Genomic DNA, 16,364 nt, shown 5'->3' with positions numbered 1-16,364 from the left:
CCTCAATGTGAGCGAAGAAGGCGTTCAGCTCGTTCAGCAGGGAGATGGTGCTGTCACAGGTCCGCAGTGGGGACTTGTAGTCCGTAATGGTCTGTATCCCCTGCCACAGGCTCAGAGTGTCTCTGCTGTCACTGAATCGATGGGCTATCCTCCTGGAGTACTGTCTCTTAGCCTCTCTGATGCCGCGGGATAGGTTTGCCCTAGCTGTCCTCAGGCCCACCTCATCTACAGCTCTGAAGGCAGCGTTCCGAGCCTTCAGGAGTCTGTAGAACTCCCCTGTCATCCACGGCTTCTTGTTGGCCCGGACAGTGATGGTCTTTGTGACTGTTACATCATCAATACACTTGGTGATGTAGGAAGTGACAGTCTCTGAGTACTCTTGGAGGTCTGTGGTGTTATTGTGTGTGCCAGCCTGTTTAAACATATCCCAGTCAGTGGTGTCAAAACAGTCTTGAAGAGCCTATGATGACCCTTCCGGCCACACTTGAATTTGTTTGTGAACTGGTTTGCCAATTTTAACGAGCGGTCTGTGTGCAGGCATTAGCATGACAGTGATGTGGTCTGAGGCACCAAGGTTGGGGGAGGGCCTTGTAAGCTCCTCTCTGGGTGGTGTAAACAAAGTCCAGAGTGTTGTTACCTCCTGTTGGAAAGTTAATGTGTTGGTGTATTTTTGGGAACACACTCTTTAAGTCTGCATGGTTGAAAAGCATTAGGGTGGGCTGTCTACTGCTGACTGATGTGTTGGTACAGTTCATTTAGTGCCTCACTCCTGTTGTTGGAGCTGGGAGGGATGTATGCCGCAATTGTACAGCAAATAGCTGGCTTGTGTGGATTAGTCATTAGCCTAGTCCGGATACCTCCACCATCTTCTGCTTCCTCTCCCGCTGCTTATGGCACCTCCGCTGTGGGCGAGATGCAGTAGTGGGGGTCGGTGATGGTGTAGGCCTCTGGAGCAGATCGAGATCCCGCAGCTCTTCCTCGTTCCTCGTATGTGCACTTAAAGACAGGTAGACGTGATGAAGATGTACAAAAACACTATGACTCACAAGACAAAAAACATGAAAACACAGTTCTGATGGGAAAGAGAGAAGCCGCTGCATGTGGACGCGCCGCCATCTTGGATAGTAAATCCAAGACTATTTTTAGACTATTATGAAGCCCTTGAGGCAATCTGTTCCATGTGTGTTTTTGCTATTTCATGTGAAAGCAAACCAATCCTTACAGGCTTTATGAATGTGTGTTTTTGATATTTCATTGGATGTGTGTATTATAGAAAAAAATTGTAGCATCAGCTGGTACACAGGAGAAAATAGTAGAAGGGTCAATCACTAAAAAGGTGTCATTTTATCAACACACTTGTTTACGTCTCTGTAACCAATTATTAGCCTCCATTTACTGTGTAGTTTCTTTAAGGCTGGTACACACCAAGTCAACTTCACAGAATTAAGTCATCTCATGTGGGCTGCGTCTGAACCAAAAAGCTGCGCTTGAACACACCGCACAGACTACAGCCAACTGCAAACTGCAAACTAACATGTTTGTTCTGCGCCGGCATGTAAGGAATTAACTGTCTACATCTGTCTATATCATCTATATTCACCATTCAAAATGAGAAACTGAAAATAGAATATACAAGATATACACACATATATGAAACGTAAAAATCAGCACTTGCTTACCATTTTGAATATCAGTGTGTCTTTCTTATCTGACACACATATTTGAAGTCTTAGTCTTCAGTAAAGAGCTGATGAGTTGAATCAGGTGTGTTTGAATAGGGAGACATCTAAAATGTGCAGTGTTGAGGGTTCTCTAGGACCAGGATTGGGAACCACTGGTTTAAACTTTAAACTATAGTTTCAGTGTCACTTGGCCTTATCCATGAACAGATATACTTGGGCTGTCATGGCAATTTTTATTTAACTAGCTGCCGTAGTCAGCTCTGCTGTGCATTATGGGATGAGGACAAGTGTTTGTTAACAGTTTGCACTTTAGCAACATAGCCCCATGGCAGCTCGCAGACAAGCTTGGGAGTTGTGAGGAGGTGCGGAGCCTCATAGAAATTTGGTCTGCACTGTATAAAGGTCCAAGATCATGTCATTTTCACATTTCATTTCAAGGTATTTCATCAGCTGAACAATCAGTATTTTGTTAAACTATAGTACATTCCATGTATTTCCAGCCTTGTTTTCATTCCTGTCAAAAATTAAATATAGCGCTACTCTGATAAAAGTCTAGTGAGGTTTAAATTTGTAATATGAATGCTTGAAATTCAAAGCTACTTGTCAACTACTCACATTCCCTTATACAGTATATACATTTATTTAGCTAATATACACCAAATTTGTGTGAGATAAAACTATGTGCAAAAGTAAACAGAAGGAAACACAGCAGTAGATCCAGGTACACACATTACAAAAATAAAATATTATAAATAAGCATAAATCATTAAATAGGGCCTTCAGATAGAAACACGGCACCTCAAAAATGTGTGTAAAGTATAACAAAATATAAGTAATAATTACATATTAATCTTAGAAAACAGATCTTTGTAGATCAATTTGTTTGAATGATGTCCTTATATTTTCAATTTCTGACAAGTTTATCACTTTTGACGAAACTTTTGAATATGTGGAAATTAATATAGCAGTAAGTTGTCAATATCCCAGCAATGCAATGCAATTTCTTCTTGTTTTTCGTTGTTTGTTTGTTGTTGTTTTTTGGTGGATCTAAACATACCTGTATTATTTGTCACTTTTAATTATGTCATTTGATGATTGAAAGCATATCTTTCACTAGTGTGTTTTTTGTTGTTGTTTTTTATCTGTCTGGATCGCATGGAGGATGGGCCTGATCTAATCAAACATTACTGTCAAAATAATGAAAAGAAGTGCAGAGGAGCGTGAAATTGTCAGCAACGAAGAGTGTGCTCTTTTCACATCTACACAAATTTCCCTCAGAACGAAGAGCGTGATCTTTTCACATCTACACGATTTTTACACTACAATTATGGTCTTTGAAGTAAAATGTACTTCAGTAATTGCTGAAAAAAATGTTAGTGTAAATAAATCTCAGAAACCAAAAAATCTCTTAAAACTGTACTTTACACGTCTCTTGATAGCCACTTAAAGCAGCAACATTCATAAGCACAAAATGGACATGGTGTCTGCTGGTGGCACCGTATACTGTAAAAAAAAAAATGTTTCAGTCTTTCAACTTAAACATTCATGTTTAATTCAATGTGTTAAACATTACAGACTCTACTTATTAAGCGAAGTGTTCTTTCTGCCTCAGAATGACTCTGTTTCATTCATGATTGTTACATTTGACAGATTATAGCCCATTCAGTCATTTTTACCTGTTGAAATACCGGTAAATAGCCAATAAAACCCATAAAATGCAGTTTTACACTTGACAAAAAGTGAACTGCTCTTTCTGCCTCAAAATGACTTGATTTCATTCAAGCTTGTTGTCAAAAAGTATTTCAACAGGTAAAAAGGACTGAATGAGCTATAATCTCTCAAATATAACAACCATGAATGAAATCTAGTCATTCTGAGGCAGAAAGAACAGTTAACTCAATAAGTGGAGTCTGTATTAATCACTTTTTGGCAAGTGTAAAACAGACGGACACAGACGGCAATCAGTTGGCAGCCGTGAACAACTTGACGAAGACTGCTTCTCTAATCTCGGGGATTTCAAGGCAGTATTCACAAAATGCTTGCTGTTGAAAGATGGATCAGTATCCTGTTTATTTGGACCAGCTGCTCCACTGAATCACAACCTGTAAGTATGATAAATAATAGATGTTTATATTTTCTATAGAGCGTTCAAAATACAAAACTGTTGAAACAGGCTGTACGCTGTACACCTTAGACCAATCACAACAGACTAGGCTATCTGACCAATCAGCGCAGAGCAGGCTCACTAGAGAGACTAACCCTGCATCTCAATGTTCATACTATCCATCCTAAATAGTATGTGAGATTAGAATAAGTGTGTCCCAAAGCATAGTATGTTGAAAAGAGTATGCCAAAAGTCCCCGGATGGTCTACTATTTCAGGTCGATTTTTGAAGTGTGGATCCATGCACACTCTAATGGCTAAAATTTCCCACAATGCACTTTGGCGAAGGATTCGGTCCAGAACTACAAACACGAATAAAATGTTTTAGAAAAACTACAAACATGGCGGATGCGCGCGATCGACGGTTAAGTAGAGAGGTTTACAAGTTTACAGGGGTTTGAGTTACTAATAATCAACATTTAACCTGGTAAAAAGATTTATTTATTGTTATCCTTGTTATATTTCATCTGCAACAGCAACGTGAACTTTAAGGCCGTTTTTTTTTGTTTTGAGAAAACAAAAGTGTTTTTTCACCTTGCATGCATGTAATCCTATTGAAGGAGACTTCTCAATCAATATTAGGAACCTTAAAAATGACATAATAGGGGCGCTTTAATTTTTATTGTAGTTTTTTTTTGTGATTTTTTGTGAATTTCTGAGTGAAAATTGTTTGTACACCAGTTTTGATTTTATTTTATAATTATTTATTTATTCATTTTTGTTAGTGTAGAGGGCCATCGCTGGGAATTCTGGGCCCCTAGCACTGGGCAACATTTACACAAAATGGACACTGCTGGTTGCACAGTCTTTCAACTTAAAACTCATGTTTCATTCAGTGTCTCTTGCCATTTCTTTGTCACTTAAAAATTGATTCACAGAAAAATTTTGTACTAATCACTGCAACCCCAATTAGACTTTTAACCACTGGAACTGGTATTATCATCATTCGTTTTCTGTCCTAAAAGTGTCTGGCCCACCAAAACCATGAGCACAGTGATATGAATGTTTAGGGAAAAGTGTATATTTAGGGTGATATGACTGGTCACCATTATTTTGTCTTTTCTTAATTAGGTTTTTTGAAAGAGATCATGCAAAGTCAAGGGTGTCACACAATTGTTAATTTAGTTGTGGTAGTATGTCGTTTTTGCAGTGGAGTCATTTGAAGAGAAGGAAGAGAGGAGTGACTGATACAAACAAATGTCAACTAGTCTGGATGAAAGAGGATATTTTGTCGTTTCTGGAATGTGTTCTTTGTTAAAGGTGATGAGGAAGTGGTCTGAAGTGTGCAACAAATGAACTAAAGTGTTGTTGTTTGGGGATTTTGTATAGCGTCAAGTGTGTTGATTAATATTTTTGATTCGTGCTCTGCATTTAACACATCCAAAGTGCACACACACAGCAGTGAACACACACACAACGTGAAAACACACCCGGAGTAGTGGGCAGCCATTTATGCTGCGGCGCCCGGGGAGCAGTTGGGGGTTCGGTGCCTTGCTCAAGGGCACCTCAGTCGTGGTATTGATGGCCTGAGACTCGAACCCACAACCTTAGGGTTAGGAGTTAAACTCTCTAACCATTAGGCCACGACTTGACTTTGTCAGTGTTGTCAATCACCCAGCAATGCAATGCGGCATGAATAATTATGCAGATTACAAATGTTTTTTATATTTATTTATTTATTTATTTACCTGCATAATTGAACAATCCTCACTCAATTATGCATTTAAGACACATAATAATTATTCAATTCAATTTGATGAAATTACATAAAAATTTACATTGAAATTAATTAAATTGCGTAAATCTTAAAAAAGGTATTTTTAATATACTTGTTTTTATTTGTTTGTTGTATTTGGTAGTTTTTTATTGATGATAATTTTTTCTACAGCAATTGTTTTCAGTGTAGGTGTGTAAAGGTCATGTTCTTCGCTGCAGGCTGTTTCAAAGTTCACTTTACTCTCTGACTGAATTAATTTCTTATTATAAAACAGAAATTCCTGTCAGACAAACAAAGTGGTATCAACACACACACACACACACACACACACACACACACACACACACACACACACACACACACACACACACAAAAGCGGTTTGAATATGCATGACATATAATACTGTCTTTCACGTTTTGTATAATGTAAAGCACACAAGCAGTGACAGGTGACTGAACAAGCCAGTTCCGTTTACAGTAATTAAAACAAGTATAAAAGATGTTTGAGCTTCACTAGACTGATTTGCACACCCTTGTCTTTCAACAATAAAATACTGTTAATTTGTGTTGGCCAGACATAACCTCTGCTATGATTAAAATAAATAAATTAAAAATTACTATTGCAACAGCCCGACAATATCTGGCAAACAATTTTTTTTTTTTTTTTAGGCATATGGCCATGTGTTTTTGGAATTTTGGCTTGTTTTATTGATTATATGGTTAGCTTTATGAGTTATAAAAAGCATGAATGCTCTGAGAGGTATGCTCTCTTTCACGTCCACATTTCCAACCTAGCACTTTCTGCTAAAACTTGATTTACTTACAACTTCTAAATAAATAAAAATTACAATGTACAAATCAAACGTTTTGGTCTGGTTCTTAGGAAAGACTTTTTTTTTTCATATAAAATTGACTTTACATCTCACAACTGTGAATATATTTCTTTCTTTTTATTGTGTGTATATTTAATTATAAATTTGGTGAATCATGAAAGACCTTTTTTTATTACAATAATTAAGTAAGTTTAATCATTAATTTTGAAGTAAAAAGTACTTCAGTAATTGGTGAAAAAAAAATTTTAGTGTAAAAAAAATATCTCTTAAAACTGTACTTTACACGTGTCTTAATAGCCACTTAAAGCAGCGACATATACAAGCACAAAATGGACGTGGCATCACTGCTGGTGGCAATGTATTTAAAAAAAGTTGGATTCATAAGAAATACATGATAACTTAAAGACTTATTAGTTTACTCTAAATTAAAGACTCATGATGACTCATGAAAGACTCATGATGACTCATGAAAGACTCAAATTGCCCCAACACAAATAAATAAAGGAGTTCATAATTTCTCATATTTTATATTTTAGTCTCTGAAAATCTATAAAGGTTTTCTGATTTTATATGAATCTTTATCTTTTTTCCACATAGTGTTGAATTTTGACAAATTGCATGGAAACCAACAGGAGGATTAAAGCTGCAATTTCACAGAGAATAACTATGCTTGTAGAATAAACAATATTATGATTACAGTTTTCATAATCGTTTTTCTTCTTGGTGTGAATGTGCATGAACCCATCATAATAGTGTTTTTAATAATATGAATTCTATAATAATAATAATAATAATAATAATAATAATAATAATAATAATTAATAATAATAATAATAATAATAATAATAATTCTTACTAGTAAAAATACAATTACAGGACACTAAACTGAAACTTTTCTTGCATGTTTCTCTTCATCACATTGTAACACTTGATGTTTAACCAGTATAGGAGCTGTATTACAGAAACTTCATCAAATAAAAAAATAAAAATAACAGTTATATATTATAAGAAGATCAGAAGGACAGTTTGAAGAACACCATTTATTTGTAATGGGGCAGCTGTGGCCTAATGGTTAGAGATTTGGACTTGTAACCAGAAGGTCGCAGGTTGGAGTCTCGGTGCTGGCAGGAGTTGTAGGTGGGAGGGAGTGAATGAACAGCGCTCTCTTCCACCCTCAATAACCATGGCTGAAGTGCGCTTGAGCAAGGCACTGAACCCCCAGTTGCTCCCCGGGGCGCTGGATATAGCTGCCCACTGCTCCGGGTGTGTGTTCACGGTGTGTTCACTTCTCACTGCTGTGTGTGTGCACTTGGATGGGTTAAATGCAGAGCACCAATTTCGAGTATGGGTTACCATACTTGACAAATGTCACGACTTTCACATAATGTCGTAATATAATTCTTGTGTAACATTATAGACTAAATGAAGAAAATTTGAAAACTGAAACGAGCTGAAATGCAGTAGACATACTAACCTTAAATTAGGGTTAGGATATTTTTGTATTATTATTAATCATATTGACATGACATTCTCACCCACGAAGGCCACTTCATTCCAACACAGTTTCTTCTCCTTCATCAGCTGCTCCATCTCAAACCCATTCTGCTGCTCTCCAAACTGGAGTCCACAGCCAGTCAACTGGGAGACCTTCTCCAGGAGACCCTTGGACAATGGCTCATTCATGTTGGATATGAGGCACACCTAAACACACAGAAGAACAAAAAATAATATATCTAAGAATAATCTAATTAAAATGAACCATGTGTTAAAGTAAACATGTTCCTGCTCTTAAAGGAATAGTTGTTTTAAGGCCGGTTTCCAAAGCCTTTCTCGTACTAAAATAGAAAGAGCCGTTCTCGTAGAGTTCCTCAGGCCAATCTTGTCATCGAGGCCTGTGTGCCAGAGATGTCAGATTCTTACCCTGTAATTAAAATGATTATGAAGGATTGTGTCATAAACGTCAAATGGAATTATTGGCAAAGTAACAAAATAAACGTTACATTCGAAGCAAATATTTGCAGCTGTTTCCTTATGAGATGTTTTTGATACCTTTCTTATCCACCTCCTCCCAGCGAAACTGGTGTCTGCGAACCACCGAAAACACATAGTCACAACCCTGTTTGGTGATCATCTGCAGGGCTTCTCTGATGTGATGAGGGTGGAGGCATGGAGACGTGGCCTGAATATGACAGACGATGTCCACCTCTAAAACACCCCCGGAACATAAAGGGCAAAGTCATTAAAAACGTAGGCCTTTCTGGGTCCTTAAATCTCTAACATGTTACCATTTTAAAAGGATGAAGAGAATGTGAAGATATTTTTTCCATGTTTTAAGTAAAACAAAGATTATTGGAGTATTTTGTACAAAAGAAAAACAAAAATGCTATCTCAGTCTACTTCAAAATGTCATGTTTAAATCAATGTGTTATACTAGCCATTTCTTTGTAATTATTTGTGGAATTTACTAGCAACATTTTTCCTTCTTAAAATATTTAAAATTATATATTTAGATGGACAATTCCAATTCTTATAAAGTGCATGAACTGCAAATGTAAAATTTGACTACATTGTAAGGTAACATGTTTTTACTATAGAATGTTATATTAATTTTCTGTTCAATTTACAAAAAGTTATTTCTTTGTTAATTTCTTGTTAATTAGGAGATCTCTAATGTTTATTACACTGTTACACACATGTATTTTGTGTTAAACAAAATAAGACGTTTTCCATTGCAGCAATACACAATAAACCCACGTTACATAACTTAATAATAATATCACGTTTCATGAAGGCGTTCTCTGCATTCACAAAGACAAAGAGTCAAAGTTGAGTTGAAATAAGTTGAGAGCGAGATTTTATTTGGCAAAGTTTTTATTCTCCACAATTAAAATAGTAATAAAAGTTGACCAGACAGGTTAAAAGAAGGAGTAAACTTACGACATGACATTAGACATATCCCCTGATAGCACACATACATCACGAGATGTCTATTTGACATCTGCATTTACATCTGCAAGACGTATTTTTTTAGCATTTGCTCATCTGCAACACATCTATAGGACGTTTCCTATCAGATGAAGATGTCTTTTAGAAAATGTCTTTAAGATGTTTATGATTTATAATGTATGTAAAACTAACATCTTAGAGACATCTATCAGATGTTTGCACACAGCAGATGTTTTCCAGATGAAGCGATCTTTAACAGACAACTTGCAGTCATGCGTGTGCTATCTGGGATGCAAACTCAAGTCAAGACATCTTCTTTACATATTTCTGATGTCAAGCAATAAGAATAGAAAATAAAACATTGAATTTTTAAATATATTTTATTATATACTGTTACTGATAATTAATAACCACATGATAAGATAAGACCCCTTAATTGTCCCTTTAGTTATGTAGTGTACAATCATCAGCCTTTTATCATGGCATCAGTGATGGTAGCATCTTCTTCCAGGTCCTCCGTGATTTTCTTGCCAACCAGTTTGAAGATGTTCTCTGGTCTCACACCATGCGGTTCGGCCACTTTTACTGTCAGCATGTCGAGAGTTAATATCTCACCCTTCTGCAATGGTTTCCGGGCCACTACCGACTTACCCAACTGTAAGAAAGGACATAAACTGTGATTTAAAAACATTTGATCACTTCAAAAGACTCCTATTGCTATATCTGTCAAAATGAGGGTTGTAGCCGACCTTGCTGTGACAAGAAGCCTCACAGGGCAGCATCTGTTTGATTGGCGAGCCCATTGCCATCTCAACCATCCTGATGGCTCTCACCAGCTCCGCCAGCTCAGCCGGCTCCAGTGATGCTGCGTGGTCACTGCCTTTCCAGGTCTTATCCAGGGTCACATGACGCTCCAGGACCTTTGCCCCGAGTGCCACAGCAGCCACAGACACATGGATGCCCGTCTCATGTCCAGAGTATCCAATGGGAATGTCCGGAAACTCCTTCTGGAACTCCTGCAATAGGAAATGGGAAATAGAAAGATTCCAAACTACTCATTAATTACGTATAATTCTTCCTATGTAAGGACTCAAGATCAGTTGGTGCTTTTAGTCATAGTTTTTGGTGAAAATATCCTTTAAATTTAGTCAATATCTCATGTTAATATTACTGACTAAAATTACATCTAACTTTTGTATATCAAAATAACATTTTAAATTAGAATTGCAAAATCAACCAAATATTTGATATATGTTTATATCAAATTAAAAAAAACGTAATGAACAATAAAATGTAAATATTTACATTGTTTTCATTTTTAATTTGAGTTAAAGTTTTAGCAATATTTATTTTTTAAATTTGGTCTTGTTTTAGTTTTTTTAACATCTGTATAGTTTTTATTAAATTTTAATATTAGTTATTCAAAATTTTTAGTACTTGAAGTACTAAACTATGTTTTCATATTTTTATTTTATTTCAGTTTATTTTATTTTAATTTTTGTGGTTTTAGGTTTCATTTTAGTTAATGATAATAACCCTGGAATGAGCAATATAACAATTTTAAGGTTTCGTTTTAGTTAATGATAATAATATCAAAATACCAGTGTTATTTTAATGTCATTGATTCACTGTTATAGTTGTTAATATTTTGAATTTTTGAAGTTTTATTATATTTAATTATATTTTCTGTTTTTATTTTAGTTTTAGTTAAGGATTTTGTCATTTTGTGTTTTTATATCTATATAGTTTATATATATATATATATATATACTATATTATATATATATCCTATATATATATATATATATATATTATATATATATATATATCTATATATATATATATATATAAGTTTTTAACAATTTAGCAAAAACAACGTGAAAACCTTGTGGTAAAAAACCTGATGACTTAAAACAAACCTTCAGTTAAGGGTTTAGTCATTTTGTGTGTTTTTATATCTATATAGTTTTTATTAAGTTTTAAACTGTAAAATGAAAATTTTAATTAATAGTCTTCTTGCACATTTTTCTAGTCATCAAAAAAAAAGAAGTCTTGGTTATGTTATTTTTATTTAGTATTTTAGTTGTTGATTTGTTTAGTTTGGATTGTTTTAGTGGGTTGTGTTTGAGGTTTGAGTGTTATGTTGGCATTCTCTAAGCGCTGGTGCACTGCAAGAAAGTGAAATTGAGATTGTGCTTCTTAACAGTTTGGTAAACACAGTGCATGGTCTCCATCGACTGCATTCCACTAGATATCACCATGGGACGACCTAAAAAAAAACAAGCCAAAAATGTCAGCTTCAAGACATGTCTGCTTCGGGGTGAAAGTTAAATCAATGTTTAAGTTGGTTTTGATTTCTCTGCAGACTATATATATGCAGTCACCTGCCGAAACTAACTTCAAGAATGAAAATCCAGAAAATCCGCACCAGGATTTCTAGGTTTCATTCTCTCAGCTCTCTGGCCAATCAGCACTATCAAATTTTGCTGGCACTCCAGAATGACTGACTTCAAATGCACATGGGAAGCTAATGATATTCAGTTCTCTGTTTTGCTTGTACTTTGCTCATTCTCACACTTTGGATAGCCTCTTGTGACCGTGAGCAGGGGTGCCATTTAATTCGTCTGAGAAACAACAACTTCTGAAAACATCTACTGATTTTTCATTTCAAATGGCTGTCAACTTCAGTGAGTTTTACCTTTTTTGGCGGTTTTCTCCAGGTAAGGGATGTTATTGGTGTCTGCTGAGGCAACTTTGAGAAAACGGCACATTGATTTCATGAAGAAATTCTATTGCCATCTGACAGAGGCAGGGGGAGGAAAAGTTAAGAGATGCATTTGAGTCTACTTGGTTTTGGAGGGACATTTTCAAATAACCACATGCATAAATTATCTTGCTTTAAATGAGAAATGTTCTGTATTTGTTCACCTCATCCATCCCCGATGCTGTAAAGAAGATGCCAATGTCATTGGCGTACTGCTGCAGTTCTCTGTACTGCTGGTGACTGAACTCCAGATGATGCTTATGAGCCCCGTAGGTCGGCCCCCAGGCGTGAGGGGACGTGTAGGGACGCTCCAGAGCATGTTTGGTGAATCTGTGTTCGATCTCACTCTTTTGAAACTTGGCACAATCAGCTCCACAGTCCTGTGTGGAGACAAAAGGAGAAGTAGAGGTGGATTTTGGTTTACAATAGTCATGATTTCTCAATGAAAAACAAATTTCACCATTAGGGTGTACAGAAAAAGAGAACGTATGGTCACCCTATTCACCATACACTTCAAAATAAAGGTTCTTCACTAGCATTGATGGTTCCGTGAAGAACCTTTTACATTCATAGAATTTTTCAATTCAACAAAAGGTTCTTTAAAGTAAAAAAAAAAAAAAAGTTTCTTTAGATTTTTTAAAATGTTCTTCACACTAGGAAAAAAAATATTTTAAGAACTGTTCACTGAAAGGTTCTTTGGTGAACCAAAAACGCTACTTCTATGTCACTGCAAAACCCCACTTTTGGTACCTTTATTTTTAAGAGTGATAAGAAACAATCGAGCTTCCCTTCTAAAATCTAAAATTTGTTGTGATGATTTGTGACTGTTGCGGGCTCTGATCACGTATGAGAAAATGTATAGCAAAAACACAATACTGAAATATATTTATATAATAATTGAGCCTGAAAATTTTTTTAAATAAATTATATATATATATATATATATATCTATATATATATATATATGATATATATATATATATATATATTTAATACAGCAGAACTTTACCTTGGCCATTCGGATCATTTTTTTGGCGATTTCTATGTCTCCTTGATGGTTCTGTCCAATCTCAGCGATGATAAAACAGGGGTTGGATCCCCCGATTTTTCTTCCAGGACAAAGTTCAAACTCAGCAGACATTTTATAGACTAATTGTTTAAATGATGTATGATTGAGAGGATGGAGATGTGATCACTAGCGTGCTGACATCAAGCAAAGGGGCCGCAATGGTGGGCACGCTATGATTTAAAGAGATGCAAGTGCTCCACCCCAACCACCACCAACTCCTACCCACACACTACATCGCACATTCTTTAAGAGCAGGTTGTTGAACCAGAATAACAAGCTGAAGAAATACACAATTACTTCAGTTGTTGAAAAAAAAAAGTATCACAAAGATCAAGTCCATTTTATTGATAGTGTTCTAAAAGATTTACAATTATGCAACCGGACGTTATATAGGCCTATCTACATCAGATAAGAGTTTACAAGAAGGAGTTCATGAAAGCCTTTATGGAAAAAAACAAAAAACAAAAACAAAACAGTAGACTTTTTCCATGAGAAGTTGCAGTTGTAGCTGTAAATAAAGCAATAATTATAGAAGCCTACATTTTACAAGAAAATGCTATTTCAGTCTTTCTATTTATTCATGCTTAATTCAACATCGCATGCAATTATTTGTGGTTTACTAGCAATTTTTGAGGGACAATTGTTTCTACACTATTTTTTTCCAGTGTAAGCACAATAATACAAATATTTTGTACTATGAAAAAAATAGCCTTTCATGGGAACTGCCTGCCAAAAAAACATTGCAAGAAAGGAAAATACTATTTGAATCTTTTTACTTAAAAATTTTACAGTTAATTTTATGTTACCTTTTTTACCGTTTCTTTGTAATTTACTGTAAAGTTGACTAGCAATTTTGTGAAATTGTTTTCAGTGTACCAGCTCTGCTATTGCAGTAAAACTTCTATGTATAAAAAGTGTCAAACTCAAAAACAAAAAAAAACAAACAAACAAACAAACAAAAAAAAACACTGGGTTGATCTTTCAACCCAAATGCTGGGCTTAAACTGTCAGGACGTTAAAACTGTCTTGCGCAATGAGGGGCACAATCTTTTTACATCTAAATCTTTTTTGAGTGGTGACAGGTGACAGACCAAGCCAGTGTTATGAAAATATTAAAATAATTTTCAAAGTAAAAAAAAAATAAAAATAAAGAAATGATTACTAAAGTATGTTTTACATCAAAATTCATGTTTAATTTAATGTTACTTGTAATTATTTGTGAATTTTACTAGCAATTTCTGAGTGAAAATCATTTCTACAGCAATTGTTATCAGTATATGTGTGAATAGATCGCGGTCCTCACTGCAGGCAGTTTCAAAGTTCACTCTCCTCTCCACTTCATTTCATTTCTTAGAATTTTTACACACAAATTCCTGCTATATGGATAGATAAAGTGGTATCAGCACACAGAGAAACGCTGCCGTTTAAAAGAATGCTCTCTGTCATGATCGCATTCCCAACTCAGCATGAACAATTATCAACTTAAATTAATAACCCAAATAAAATTTGTGAAATTTACTAGCAATTTTTCAATGAAAGTTGTTTCTACACAGTTTTTCTTTCAGTGTAAAACAGCACAAAGAAAAAAAAAAAAAAAAATTTGTGAGATGTAAAAGTCTTTTTTACTATGAAAAAATCTTCCATGAGAATTGGTCCAAAACCCTGTACACTGTAAAAAAAAAATATTATTATATTATTATTATTATATATTATTTATATTATTATTATTATTATTATTATTATTATTATTTATTTTGAAGTTGTGATAAATCAAAGATTATTGTAAGTTTTACAAGAAATGCTGGGTTGGGAATGCGGGCTTGAAAGAGAGCATGCTTGTCACGCAAGTTCAAACGGCAGTGGTTCTTCACACTTTGCAGGAAGGAGACAGAACTTTGAAAATCTGTGTATCTAGTGTAGCATGGTCATATAAAAAACTTTTGATTAAATATACTGATCAAAATCAAGTAAACTTCAATAAACAATCACAAACATACATTGCAAAGTTTTGGATGGCCGGTCTGTACTTTTCCCTTCTACATAATCTTAAAAAAAAAACAGGTCATCTGTCATCTCATCTGTCATACCAGGTACCATCATTATAGGGGAATGTGCCTCTGCCTGTTCTCTTACAAAAGTTAAGTAATTGGACAAATCAGCGCTCTTACTGTGATAAAGTGTACAGAATTTTAAAAATGCTTCAAAATTTCATGTAAAGTTAGAGACCTCAGCTTGACCTCCATTAATTTGTTTATCTGCTGTTGTATGCAGGAGGCAATGCATGGTCCAAAAATACACAAGAGGCGCTACAACCAAAACAGGAACAAACACTGAGATCAAACTACCTCATCCTTCACTAAATTCAGCCCTTATATAGTAATATGATATTTTTTGTAATTATTTTTAAACCTGATTTATTTTCAAATTGTTTTTTGTTTTTAAATTTTTTGGGAAGATTTTATTGGGTTTCAAATCAGAATATGACTTTTTGTTACAAAACTATATATACAGTATATATATATGGAAAATTTTATTGGGTTTCAAATCAGAATATGACTTTTTGTTTATATATTTTTTTTTAAGTATTCTTTTTAATCAAAATATACTGAAAAAAGTGTCACAGGTTATTAAACAACTAAGCAGCCCAACTGTTTCTAACATCATTGTCAGAGACAACAACTTGTTCAGTGCTTCTGACGTGACTCTTCAGGGATGCCTGTAATTCAGAGGTTTTTCCACCCACAGGTGACAGAAGTTGAATTCCCCCAATAACGATCTGAGCTCATGTATTGTTATGGGTGACTTTAGGTTGTCTAGTGCAGCTGTATGACTTTGTAAAGAGGAGTTGTGCTTTTTGCGGATATCACTTGAACCAGAAAAACAGCTGCAGGTTTTGCACGTTGAACTTTGTTTTGACTAACTACGTGACCATCAGGATACAAGTTGAGCAATGCTTCCATGTCTGTCATGTGTGTATTATCGTTAGTACAATAGATTAAAATGTCATTCACATACTGAATATAATTGATTGTTTGTCCCTTTTGTCTAAAGTTGCTTTTAGGACCTGATGGTAAATTGTAGGACTATTATGAAACCCTTGAGGCAATCTGTTCCATGTGTGTTTTTGCTATTTCATGTGAAAGCAAATCAATCCTTACAGGCTTTATGAAGGGGCAGTGACCAAAATCCA

At 35.1% G+C, this 16,364-nt stretch overlaps 1 pseudogene; it reads right to left on the bottom strand.

The window, feature by feature from the left end:
- Positions 1-9,221: 9,221 nt before the first annotated feature.
- Positions 9,222-13,345, bottom strand: LOC109076464 (annotated as a pseudogene).
- Between the last annotated feature and the right edge of the window lie 3,019 nt (positions 13,346-16,364).

Source organism: Cyprinus carpio, chromosome A25 (assembly GCF_018340385.1).
Source record: "Cyprinus carpio isolate SPL01 chromosome A25, ASM1834038v1, whole genome shotgun sequence".
Classification (NCBI taxonomy): Eukaryota; Metazoa; Chordata; class Actinopteri; order Cypriniformes; family Cyprinidae; genus Cyprinus; species Cyprinus carpio.
The sequence above is the reverse complement of the archived record's forward strand: the minus strand, read 5'-3'. Positions and strand labels throughout refer to the sequence as shown.